Source organism: Myotis nattereri (assembly GCF_964212035.1).
Source record: "Myotis nattereri genome assembly, chromosome: 8".
NCBI classification, from domain to species: Eukaryota; Metazoa; Chordata; class Mammalia; order Chiroptera; family Vespertilionidae; genus Myotis; species Myotis nattereri.
This window is the reverse complement of record NC_138083.1, coordinates 10,032,057-10,044,426: the sequence shown is the minus strand read 5'-3', so window position 1 is coordinate 10,044,426 and position 12,370 is coordinate 10,032,057. Positions and strand designations below refer to the sequence as shown.

General features: G+C 43.1%; 1 protein-coding gene across 1 annotated transcript in view; it reads left to right on the top strand.

Annotated features, from left to right (window-relative positions):
• The window catches only part of TSHZ2 (teashirt zinc finger homeobox 2), a 433,168-nt gene extending 421,885 nt beyond the window's left edge, over positions 1 to 11,283 (top strand). The window contains exon 3 of the mRNA XM_081096969.1: positions 3,452 to 11,283. The gene's annotated coding sequence lies outside the window, so the exon portion shown is untranslated. The remainder of the gene's footprint in view (positions 1 to 3,451) is intronic.
• Positions 11,284 to 12,370: the final 1,087 nt, after the last annotated feature.

Below are 12,370 nucleotides of genomic sequence, written 5' to 3'. Positions count from 1 at the left end.
ACCCTTCTCCCACTTACCCGCCGGGTGACCACGGGCTCACCCCTCTGATGCCCATGTCCTCGCTGGGAAGTGCAGATGCTGACCTCCCGCCTCGCAGCGCTGTGAAGCTGACAGTCAGGCTTGGGCTGAGCATGGAAAGCATAGGACAAACTCGGGAAATGTCACGTGGTAACTACAAAGGGCCCTTTCACACCGAGACTCAAAAAAGCCAGCAATGTGAGTCAAGGGTCAGAGACTGAGATCTTCAGAACTCTCGGCTTCCTTGGTTTCTGTACAAGAGTTTGTCATTAAGGTGTTTTTCAGAAAATGGCACTCAGGTATATGAGAGAGCACTTTGCAGGGAGGAAAGGGGTTACCAAACCAATCTGGGGAGTCCTGTGTTACATAAACACATGTTGTGTTTGGTCGGGTTGGGTTTTAATTGCAGGATTTCTCAGTCTTTAATATGCTAAGGCCTAAATGTTAAGCCATCCTCCGCTGTGGGCCCGTGGACAAGTCACTAACTTCTCTGAGACCTTTTTTCCTATTTGTACTTTGACATTGTTTCAAGGGTTAGGGATATCATGTGGAAAGTACCTGGCATTTGGTAGGTATAGAGGAACTGGTTGCCAGTATTGTAGTCATACCATTCCTTACCGAGGGATTGTTTATATTGCCTGTTATGACTATTTTGCACATAATTTTTCTACATACATCAGGTGTCATATGATCTTCAACTTGTCTTTATTCTTCTACTAGAAACATGGAAATTTCCCCAAATATTAATTATATATAGGTTCAACGTGTTTCTCACTAAATGATCACTATCACTAAATCATTGATTTTCAATCTTTTTCATCTCAGGGCACACATAAACTAAACACTAAAATTCTCCAGCACACCAAAAAATTTATTACTATATTTTTTGCCCATCTGACAAAAAAAAAAGTATGATTTTGATTGATTTACAAAAAATAATAGTAGTAATAATTACCTACCCATTGTGCTCCAAAGTGACTTTTTTAAAAAATCAGGTGCCTATACTTGTATATAAGGATTTCTGGAATCAAGAATTAACCAACTATGCAATGTGACTGATAAGATACAACTCCATTATATGTCCATTATATGTATGGTTCAAGACAAGGCATTCACACCACTCGGCTGTGGATGTGTTGGCTGTTGTCATGTTTTTATTTGACAATATAAAGGAAAAAAAGGTTGGTATTGCATATTTTAAAAATTCTGGCAGTCACACTGGTTGAAAATCACTGCACTAGATATAAGCAAGGAACAGCGCCTAGATTGGGCTAATGGAAATTATATGCATTTTTACAGTAATCCAAACAGCACATATCTGAAAAAAATTCACTTCAGTAACCTCCCATAGCAAAGCACACTTTAAGCAGCACCTCCCACCACAAAAAAAAAATGGTCCTTTTTTAAATATGTTTTTTTATTATTCAAGTGCTGTTGACATATAATATTATATTAGTTTCACATGTGATTAGCATTTTACATAACCTGTGAAATGATCACCATGATAAGTCTAGTACCCATCTGGAAAATGGTCCTATCTTTTGACTTGGGAATTTCACACTCGGGAATTTAGGCTTATGAAAATACAACATGCTAAAAGGCTTTAAACCAAAGATGTTCATCACAGTGTTACATATCACTAAATAAAATTGGAAGCAAGTTAAATGTCCAACATTAGAGAATGGTTATAGAAGCCATGTAGCCGTTCACAATGATACTTGCAAGTGGAAAAATACAGAGAGAAATATTACACAGTGAGTACTTACAACTATGTAAGCCCAACAAAAATGTACAGACAGCTCTGGGCTGTGGTTAGAGTGTCGGCCCACACACTGAAGGGTTGCCAGTTGGATTCCCAGTCAAGGGCACGTTCTTGGGCTGCAGGTTCAACCCCCAGCCCCAGTCAGGGCACATGTCTCTCACATTGATGTTTCTCTCTCTCTCTCCCACACTCCTTCCTCCCTTCCACTCTTTCTAAAATCAATGGAAAAAATCACCTCAGGGGAGGATTAACAAAAGAAAAATGCACAAAGAAAACACTAGAAGAAAATATAGCAGAATGTAAGTAGGAGCTCTCTCTGGGTAGTGAGGCCATGTGAGGTTAAATATTTTATTTTTCAAAATGTTTTATAATGCAAAAATCACACATAGTATTTTTATTTTAAATAGTGGCTAAATGCATATAACATAAACTTTATCATGTTAATCATTTTTAAGTGTATATTATTGTACAGCCATCATCACCCTCCATCTCTAGAACTTTTTCATCTTATAAAACTAAAGCTCTATCCCCATTAAACAAGTCTCCATCCCTCCTTTCCCCAAAGCTCCTGGCATCCACCTCCTGCTTTGTGTTTCTCTGAGTTTAACGACACTAGGTAGCTCAGATCATTAAAAGCATACTGTATTTGTCATTTTACAACTGCGGTATTTTCACTTAACACAATGTCCTCAAGGTTCATCCCTGTCATCGAATGTGTCAGAATGCCCTTCCTTTCTGAGGCTGAATAATATTCCATTGGACGACTAGCCCACATTCCATCTATCCAGGCATCTGTTGATGAGCATTTGGGTTGCTTCCACCCCTTGGCTATCTATCCTAATAATAGAGAAATATGCAAATTGTCTGGGACACTGTCACAGTAACAGTAACGATCAAACAGCAGGCTGCATGGGGTGACCAGGCCAGCAGGGGGGTTAGTGAGGGACAACCAAACGACTGAACAGCAGAGGGGGGCAGGTGAGAATGACCAGGCTGGTGGTGGGGCGGGGGGAGAAGTTGGGGGCTACCAGGCCAGCAGTGGGGCAGTTGGGGACGAACAGGCCAGCAGGGGAGGGCAGTTGGGTGTGGCCAGGCCAGCAGGGGAGGGCAGTTTGGAGCGATCGGGCTGGCAGGGGAGCAGTTTGGCATCAATCAGGCCATCAGGGAAGCAGTTAAGGGGCAATCAGGCTGGCAGGCAGAAGCAGTTAGGGGCCTTCAGGCAGACCGGCAGGCAAGCGGTTAGGAGTCAGCAGTCCCGGATTGTGAGAGGGATGTTGGACTGCTGGTTTAGGGACAGGGATCAGGCCTAAACCGACAGTCGAACATCCCCCAAGGGGTCCCAGATTGGAGAGGGTGCAGGCTGGGCTAAGGGACACCTCCCCCATGCACAAATTTCATGCACTGGCCTCTAGTTGTGAATAATGCTGTGAACATGATGTGCAAATATCTCTTCCCTACATTATATTTTAATTTTTTTTTCCCTAAATTGGCTCTTCATTTCTGTATTCCATCAACTGGTTATAGCATACCCTAGACCAGACCTAACTAGGACTCTGCACAGAACATTAATACCAATGCACTGGGCCATTTGACTACCTGGGGAAATAACCACCCGAGCTATCCCTCAGAAAATAACGCACCTTTTTGTTGTTGTTCTGGTTCCCATTACAGGACAAATGCCTTAGTTCCAGCTCTCCAGCCTGGATCCCCTCACGCGGAGCCCTGGGTTGCACCACCCCCGCTTCTGACATTGAACTCCTGGCGCCCTGCTCTCGGAAGATTGCCCAAAAAACCCGCCCAGCCATTTCTCTTCATCCGCACTAACAATTTGGTAATGAAGTATTGATTTCCACTTCTCTGCTTATGGACGATATTAGATTTTCATTGATAAACTGCAGTGGGGCCGTCTCGTCTCCATGGCCCCCTTTTCACTGTCACGAGGAAACAAAGTGCCCCCGAAGAAAAATCACGCCCGAGAACACCGATGGACTTATTTTGTCCGTTTGTAACACTTGACAGGAAAGGGGGGGGGGGTCGAAGTCTCCATAGTTTCATGTCCAAGTGGGCTCACGAGCTGTGGCCGCTGGGAAGCCGGCTTCTCCGGGTAATGTCCGTTTCCTATTTATAACCCCCCTGGGAGCGTTTGTCTAAGGAAATGTTTCTGTTCGGAGCAACAATTACGGTTGCACCTGGATTGCCCAGTCCTGCCCCTGCACTGGGGAGCCATTCATCACCGCAAAGTGGAAGAATTATTAAGTTAAACCAGACTTTGAGCCAAGGAAACCTCCGAACAATGTTCATCTTCTGTGAGAGTTGTTCAAACAGTCAGGCTTAACCGTGTGGCTGCCGAAGACGTGTTCCCATGCAGTGTGGGCATCTCTATGGTCGTCATCTTCACTGGGTTAAAAAAAAAAATTAGTGTTAAGCCTGTGCCACTGCCGTAGGAGCCTGCAGATTGGGAGAAGGGGGAGCGTGGTGCAGAAGCTGAGGTCGCGGCAGGCTGGGAAGTTCAGCCGCAGCCTGGCCCGCAGACTCTTCGGCAGGACGGTTGTTTATGGCTCTGAGGCGAGCTCGGCTTCAGAAGCAACGGAGAGCATGAAATAGGGTGTCCATTTTAAATGTGTTTCTGCAACTTTTTTCATTAAAACTTTGAGGGCCCAATTTTAATTTGTGGAATATTCCCGTTAATAATGAGATCTAATTAAGACATCCATTAAAAGCCCGTTAAAGTTAATTTAACGTAAAAATTCCAATAGAACTGTATTAGATTTTCTCCATTAAATTAACGTTATGGATTTTTAACGGATGTCTTAATTATACGTTATTATTAACAGGAATACTGTATTACACAGATTAAAATCAGGTCTTGCGTCAACTTGGAAAAGCTACGAGTGTGTTTTAATATTAACAGTCTTGCGTACCTAGCGCACACTCTGGAAATGCAGGGGGTAGATCTATTTACTCGAGTTGAGCCTTTTCTATACAACGGAAAGCAAGCTCTAATAGAGAAATCCATCATTGCATTTAAACAGTGAATTTCCTTATTCTCAAAGGACAACTAAGGCTGGATTGTGTTGCAACCTGCTACTCAGCAATAGGTGATTCTTGGCACAACACAAAGAACTAGATGATTTTGAAACAAAAGGAATATTTTTGTTGTTGCTTTAATGACCAAGGTTATCACACACCAAAAAAATCTCAACACCAACAAAATGAAACCAAATATATCCTCTTCACCATTTCTCATGGAGGCTGCCTGTTGAATTGTTTTTGGAACTTTTGACATGATCCCTAAATTCAACATTGGGATTTAAAAAAAAAAAAAAACTTCTTATTTACCTCCTAGGGAAAGTGTTGCCCTTATGCCACATATAATAGCAAATTGCTTTTTTTATGGCATGCATAACCTAGATGGGGAAAAATATGGCGCTTCGGGGAAGGAGGGAAAAAGTAAATGAAGTTCCAGGAATGTCATTCTGAAGTAATGAGGCATGGACAGAAAATACAGCCCTCACATCATCGGATTGAGATGGCAGTCGAAATAGCTTCATTGAGGTGTCAGCACTCATCCATCAATCAATCACCCACAAGGAAAAATCACAACAGTACAGCGGGGCGGCTTTTATGGGATTTACTCATGGGCATAGGAAATAGCGGCTCAAATGTAGTTCTGACATGAAGAGCAAGGTGCTGATATTATTTTTTATGATGGGAGGATCATAAAGTGAATTGAGAACAGCAAGGTCTGTCTTTGCTTAACCTATTCAACCAGAAATGAATGGAGCTCAACCGGAAAGGAACAGTCTTTGGATGGGTTAAGATTGAAGGGTGGACTCTACTGAGCCCTGTCCTTCGACAACGAAATTCTATTAAAGGGAAATCAGTGCATTAGCATTGAGGTTCTTGAAGCTGTGCAAAATTGCCTGCTCCAACCCAGGGGTATTCGATAAAGTTTCATAATTCAGATTCTGCCGCAATGTCCAAAAGCAAACTCTTGAGCTCTTGTTCCAACCAGGGGGCGGGGATGGAGGGGAACAATGCAGTTCTCAGCTCCGTGGAAATAGTCTCCCTTCTAAGAAAAAAAATAAATCATCTGCTTCAACATAGAATCCATACAGTTTTGTTAGTGCAATTTCTATGGAGGGGTGGGGTGGGAGGCGAGAGACAAAAATATTGATCAATTTGGTAAGACTCATGAATCGTCGCTTGGTAACCGTAAATGTCACTGCTGAGGGACAGCTGCTAATGTTCTTAGGAAACAGATCTGGGCTCGCGCTGTGAAATACACACAATTCTGAGTATATTCCTAGAGACTCAGCCTGTCTTCATTTGGCAAGTCCTGCGAGGCTTCTAAAACTCCTTTCTGGAGGGGAAAATCTAAATAGCATGAACTCAGGAGAATGTTTGTATCTGCTTTCATACCATTCTTCTCCTCTCTGTGAATAAATGTAGTTCTGATCAGCCGGGACTTGGGAAATGGAAAGGAAGATGACATGCAAATTACACTCAAGAATCTCCATCCGGGCACTACCCCTGGTATCAGTGGGGGGAGTGGGGGGGCGGTTGCCTTTCCTCCCCCCTCCCTCTTTCTAGCTAAGGCCACCCACCAGCTGCAAAAGGAAGTGTCCATTGATAAAACTGTATAAATAATTAAGTTCTATGTATTTTGCCCCGTTTTACAACCTGTTACAAAACACTGGGGACACAGGGCAGAACAGGAAACACCATGTATTCAGCAAATTCATCCAACAATTCTTAGTGGGCAGCTGCTGTGTGCACAACACCGTCCTAGGTGCCATGGGGTACAACGTGAAGAAGTCACACGAGGCCCGGGTATGGACCGCAGCTCCCAAACATATGACACCAGACAGCTGGGGGGCGGCGGGGGGAGAGTAGGGGCTCACATGGGGTCCAACTCCCTGTGTTATTTGTGCTTTGGTTCTGTTTTTCAAAATAATATTCCAGAATAGGGAATTCTCCTTCTGAAAAAATATACCAGGAGGAAATAGCTTAAAAATAGGTCAAGGCCTGAAAGCAGAATATAATCATAGAATAAATTGGATAGCCCGGACAGTCCCCACGGAATTTCTTTAAGGTCACCAGTAGATTTCTTAAAACTCACCCCAAAATGTGCCTACTTGGTTGTTTGGGTCTTGCACAATTAATGTCACAGGCACAAGCCACTGAGCTTAGGTGAAATGCAGAAAACAAATAAATGAAATGATACATTTGGGAAGCACTTATGTAACGCTGGTCAAGCAGTGAGGAGGTGTGTGTGTGTGTGAGTGTGTGTATGTGTGTGTGTGTGTGTGTGTGTGTGTGTGTGTGTGTGAATTTCATTGTTATTTTCTAGGGCCACAGTAAGAGTCTATGATTTTCTGAACGTTTTCACAGTAAATCCAAAGATTACGAGGCCTTCCAAGGTGCTTGCATTCTGTTACTTCTCCATCTGTCATTCCCCGGGTTATTTGTGTTCCAACCTTTTTCATCTGGTTTCATTTTTAAGCTTGTTAAATGTTTTTGCTTTTTTAAAAAGATTATAATGTTATTTTCACATTATTATTTATTCTCTGCAACAAGAATAGAAGTATGTTGATGAATGCTAAAATAATAATAAGAAGGAGAAAATAAGTTGGAGGCTTTAAACACACACATATACATCTGTCGTTCTAAAGACCAATACAAGTATATCTATTTGGTTCATGCATTAGGCAACAACAACAAAACAAAACAAAATCACACCTGAACTTTTGATTTATGTCTTTTCCCCTGTAAGATGTCAAAATGCTAATTTCACTTCCTCCCTCCCTCTCTGTGGCACTTGCTCAAAATATCCACGAAATACTTGGAGGCAAAGATCTAGCAGGAAGGAGGAAGAGAGACAAATTTCCAGCCACCCCAGACAGACACACACGTTTTCATTGTAGGGAAGCATTAAACACTTGACACTGGTGAATCATCTTTAGAATTTTCTACCAGGGAATCTCACCTCTTCATCCAAAGTACAAGCCACTTACCTCCTGTGGTTTCCTGTGACAGGTTCAGAGGCAAACCGAGATACACAATTTCCAGGCTAGAGTCAACCCCCTTCCCATAGTTCCGAACCATGGGCTAGCGGGCGTGGGTGTTTCTCCGAAAATTATTCATGCGCAAGGCAGCCCAGAGCTTGAGGGAAAACTGGAAATGTTTTATGGATTAGGAGAGGACTGTTTTAAAATGCTGGGACCAGGTGGAACGCTATTTCTGCAAGAGGATCCTGGCCATTTCCTTTGGAAAAATATATTGCAAGCAAAATGGCTCTTACAAGGAATGGCACCCTGAGCTGACACCTCTCAGCACGCAAGTGATTTTCCCGATAGCCATCTGAGTATCACTGAGGCCTTTTAAAAGGACGATCTGTTTGAGAAAGTCAGATTCCACACTCACAGCCCTGTGCGCGATGTTTATTTGCTTAAAGCTGCTTTGAGAAGTGCACATAATAACTCTTTTGTGAGAGCCCCCAAGAGAAGTTGAAAAATTTGAGCAAATGCATTACTAAAAAAAAAAATTAAAAAAATCTACCACTCCCTTCAACCCCTCCAGAAAATAAATTTCAGTGTGTTCACTGAATTATCTTGAACCTGAAACCTATCAGTCCCCAGGCAAAGGCTTATATTTACAGAACTTGAACAGTCATGCGCTTATATCTCAAAGGTGAAGACTTCGTGCAGTAATATTTTCGCTCGCTTTCTAATTGACCTATGTAACATCCAGGAATTATAAATGTGTGCGTATATTTTTTAAATACACAAAATTAAACCGGTCTGCGGAGAAAAAGTATAAACTCTTCATGCTCTGAGTTGCGATAAATACAACCAAAACGTCTGGTGTTACAATACAATATTTTGGCTTATCACACATCAGATTCTAGAATGAGCAATGCAAGTCAAAAAAAGCTTCCATACGAAACAATTTTCATTTGGCTCAGGGTTCTTAAATGCCATGATATCTCGGGATACAGTATACTTTTTAGTCTCTGGCATGCTGGCATCTTTCTAATTTTTCTGGCTGTGATTTCAACAGCCAGGTACGACCAGCCTGCTATCATCAAAGTCCATATCCCTTTAAAGTCAACCAGATAGTTGATCAAATACACTCTCTTTAGCGGTCACCCCGTTCTTACTCTGCAGAATGCTTGTAGCTTTTTAGAAAATTTGACACATCACCCATGTTTACATTGCATAATTCCAGATTTACATGAATTCGGGGGGGGAGGGTGCTTTTTGAAAAGGCAGTGGCTGGGGGGCGGGGGGAGATAGGGCAGAGTGAGTTGGGAAAATTACATTCATCCTCACTCTGAAAGACAGTGTTTATCTGCCAGCGAAGAAAGGCAAACACATTTTTATATTAGGAAAACAGGCTAGTCATTTTCCAAAAAAATTGGCGGCCACCATCCCTGTCTAATATCTCTGTGCGGATGCACTCCTGTTCTAGGCCTGCATGCTGTGTATAATGCGTTTGCCTGTAGACGCGGAGGGAAGCCAGGCAGTCCTCCTGTGTACCATGCAGCGTGGATGGCTGGGAACGTACGCCCCGTTCATTTTTATACTGTACATATTTGTATATATTAACTATATTGCCATGTATGAACACAGATTTTGTTATATTTGCTTGTTGCTGTTTCCTACCAAACTGGCCCACAATGGGGATTCTTTTGTATAGAAGGGAAAAAAAAAATGCTTGTAACTTTTTGCTGATCATTCTCTTTCAATAGCTTATGAAAGCATTAGGTCTGAGTTTACAAAGGAATTCTGAGACCCACGTTTGTCTGTCTGCATGAGTCCCATCCCACTGCCAGATCGAGGGAGGAACCGGCGACTTCATTCCGAGTTTTCCTTTCAAGGCATGCTCTACCCCTTGGGAAAGCCGCGTAGATTACCCTCTTTGTATTTTATCTAATAGTGCCTGAAAATTTTTTAATGTCTTCTTAGAGGAAGAATTCATAATTGTCAAAATTTGAAACATTAGCTTAATTTTGTTTTTATGACCTCGCATTTCTTCTCTTTATTTATTCGGTGGCTGTTGTAATGGGGCCCCAGGCCATTCCTGACATCGGCCTGCTCTTCTTCTGCATTAAGAATGTTTTTAAAATTACAGAGATTATTGAGCCAACAGGCTGTTTTAATCAAAACCATGTTTCACTTGTTTTTGATGATTATAAATTGTCCTTGCAATGAAAAAAAAAAAAGTTTTCTGCCAGGAAAATTATACCACCCTGTGGCCAAACAGATTCATCACAGATAGGCACCCGTGCCCACTCTTCTGGGGCCTGGAAAATTCGCCCCTGGCTGGTCACACTGACCTTCACCCCCCACCGTCCTGCACGCTAGTGTTCACGGCTGTGACTTAGCAAATGTCCACAGGCTGGGCCGCACTGTCACGGCCCAAAGACAAACAGCCCCGCTGGGAACAATGGCTTTCCGGCTGGAAAAAAAACACAGGGATTTTCAGAAAAGGTGCTCCTGCTTGTGTCCGTTGGTGCCACCAGCCTGTCGTCCCCCCTAATTAGAAACAATCTGGTCTTGATGTCCCCTATCACTTACATCAGGTTAAAAAAAATAAAAAGAACCTTCACACCAGCTCTCCTCATTGAATGACTTGGTTTGGGTGCAGTCAAGATGTGTGCCTGCGGCCGAGCTGCAGCATGGACGTTGTCTCTAGAAGGAGATATTATGTAAAGTGTAATTTCACCAGTGGAAATAAATTCTGATGGTGGAGATGAAGGAAACCCTTAAGTTATATCACCGAAGCCATTATTTTTTACATCTAAAGAGTTTGGGGTTGTTGTCTTTTTAGGAAAATTATTCTACTTTAGAATTGTAATTAAAACCTTCAATAATAGTACTTCTTTTCGCTATTGTGAAAAAATAACAACCACACGCTCGCCAAGGTTATATGGAGCCCCTCATTTCCATCCAAAAGCTTTTTATAAGAGTATTATTTACATTTTTGAACATGATAACTCTTTCCTTTCTGACAAAAAAAAAAAAAAAAGTCCTTTATTTCTTCCCACTCAGCAGTTATTGGGATAGACTGTGCCCATCTGAAACCTTATTGTGATTTGCATCGAGAAAGCCAACAGCCGGCACTAAGGACCTGGGTGTGTTCACTTGTGATGTTGCTGTTCCTCATTGTAATGCTTGTGAGCCCCTTTCTGAAGCCCAGCTCCCACCACAGCACGCAGGCAGGCCCCCAGCACCTCAGCTTTGCAAAGGCTTCATTTCCATCAACGACGACTTCCGCTTTGGCCAACTGAAAAAATGAAAATTTAAGGAGAGAAGAAGAAGAAGAAGAAGAAAAGTAACACAGATGCACTTAAAACATGAAAAGAATTATTTATATGATAAAAATATATTTAGATTTTCAAAGCACAAGACTGAATAGAAGTGCTCTTTTTATTCTTTCGGAAGATGTTACTGTTAAATGTCTTTCTACATCAGGCTTAATAAATCTGTAATGACATTTGATGGATTGGCTTCTGCCTATGTGTGTTTCTTAAAGATGGTGAGAGAGAGGAGAGAGGAGAGAGGAGAGAGGCGGGAGAGGGGAAGGAGGGTGTGGAGGAGGAGCACTGGCCCCCAGGGGGCCATGCCAGGGAATATGGCTGGGACCTCCACCACACCCAGCAGCCACCCTAATCTCCAGTGGATTTTTTTAACAAATGCCAGCACCCCAGCTTGGCTTCCGGGCTGCCTCTGCATGCTCCCAGATCTGGCCAGCTTGTGCCCGAGAAATTTATGATGCAATCTGAGCAGAGGCTGTGGGCAGCTGTCTCACAAATTCAAGGCTACAAGGCAGAGGGCGTACATGATTGAGGCAGCCCGGCCTCTCCACCCAGAGCGATGGCCCTGCCTAGCACTCAGTTTCCCTGTGTTCTCCCCTCACTCCTCTAATGTGCTGGGAGAATCGGACCGTGTTTCACACACGAGCTGCCCAAGCAGACATGGATGGCCGCCCAGAAATGACTTGTCTGCTCACAGCGAGCTCACAGTGTCCGGGTCACCTGATTGCATGAGACTCCCATTCATTAATGATGGTGGCTATAGTGTAACCTGTGGGCTCCACTTCATAGCCACAGCCCCATGTCTAGGCCATAAAATAAGAGAGTCCAGGCTAGAAATAGCAGGACAGGTGAGGAAAGGAGTGTGGGGGCAGCGAAGGCAGAGTGTTGGAATAAGCAGTGCGGACCAAACCAGAGTTGTCGGTCTTCATTCATTCAGTGGCTATTTCTTGAGCACCTACTATGCGCTAGGTCTGAGACTCACACTGATAAAGCAGGGTGAAGAGGGTTCTGAGAACAAGGACTAATGTCAAAATCTGGGCTCTGTCGTGTTATCTCTGCTCTAAGGCAAGAGAAAAGGAAGAACAGGACACTAGGAGAGGAGGAGTCTAGGGACTGGAGGAGTACAGAGGTGGCTCAACCAGCCTGAGAAGCCATGAAGGATTCCCCAAGGAAGGGATGTTGAAGATAAAGCTAATTTCTCAAAGGCGCATTAGAAGAACAAAAACATACAAACACACATCCTTCAGTTCAGCAACAGTTCTGTTGCT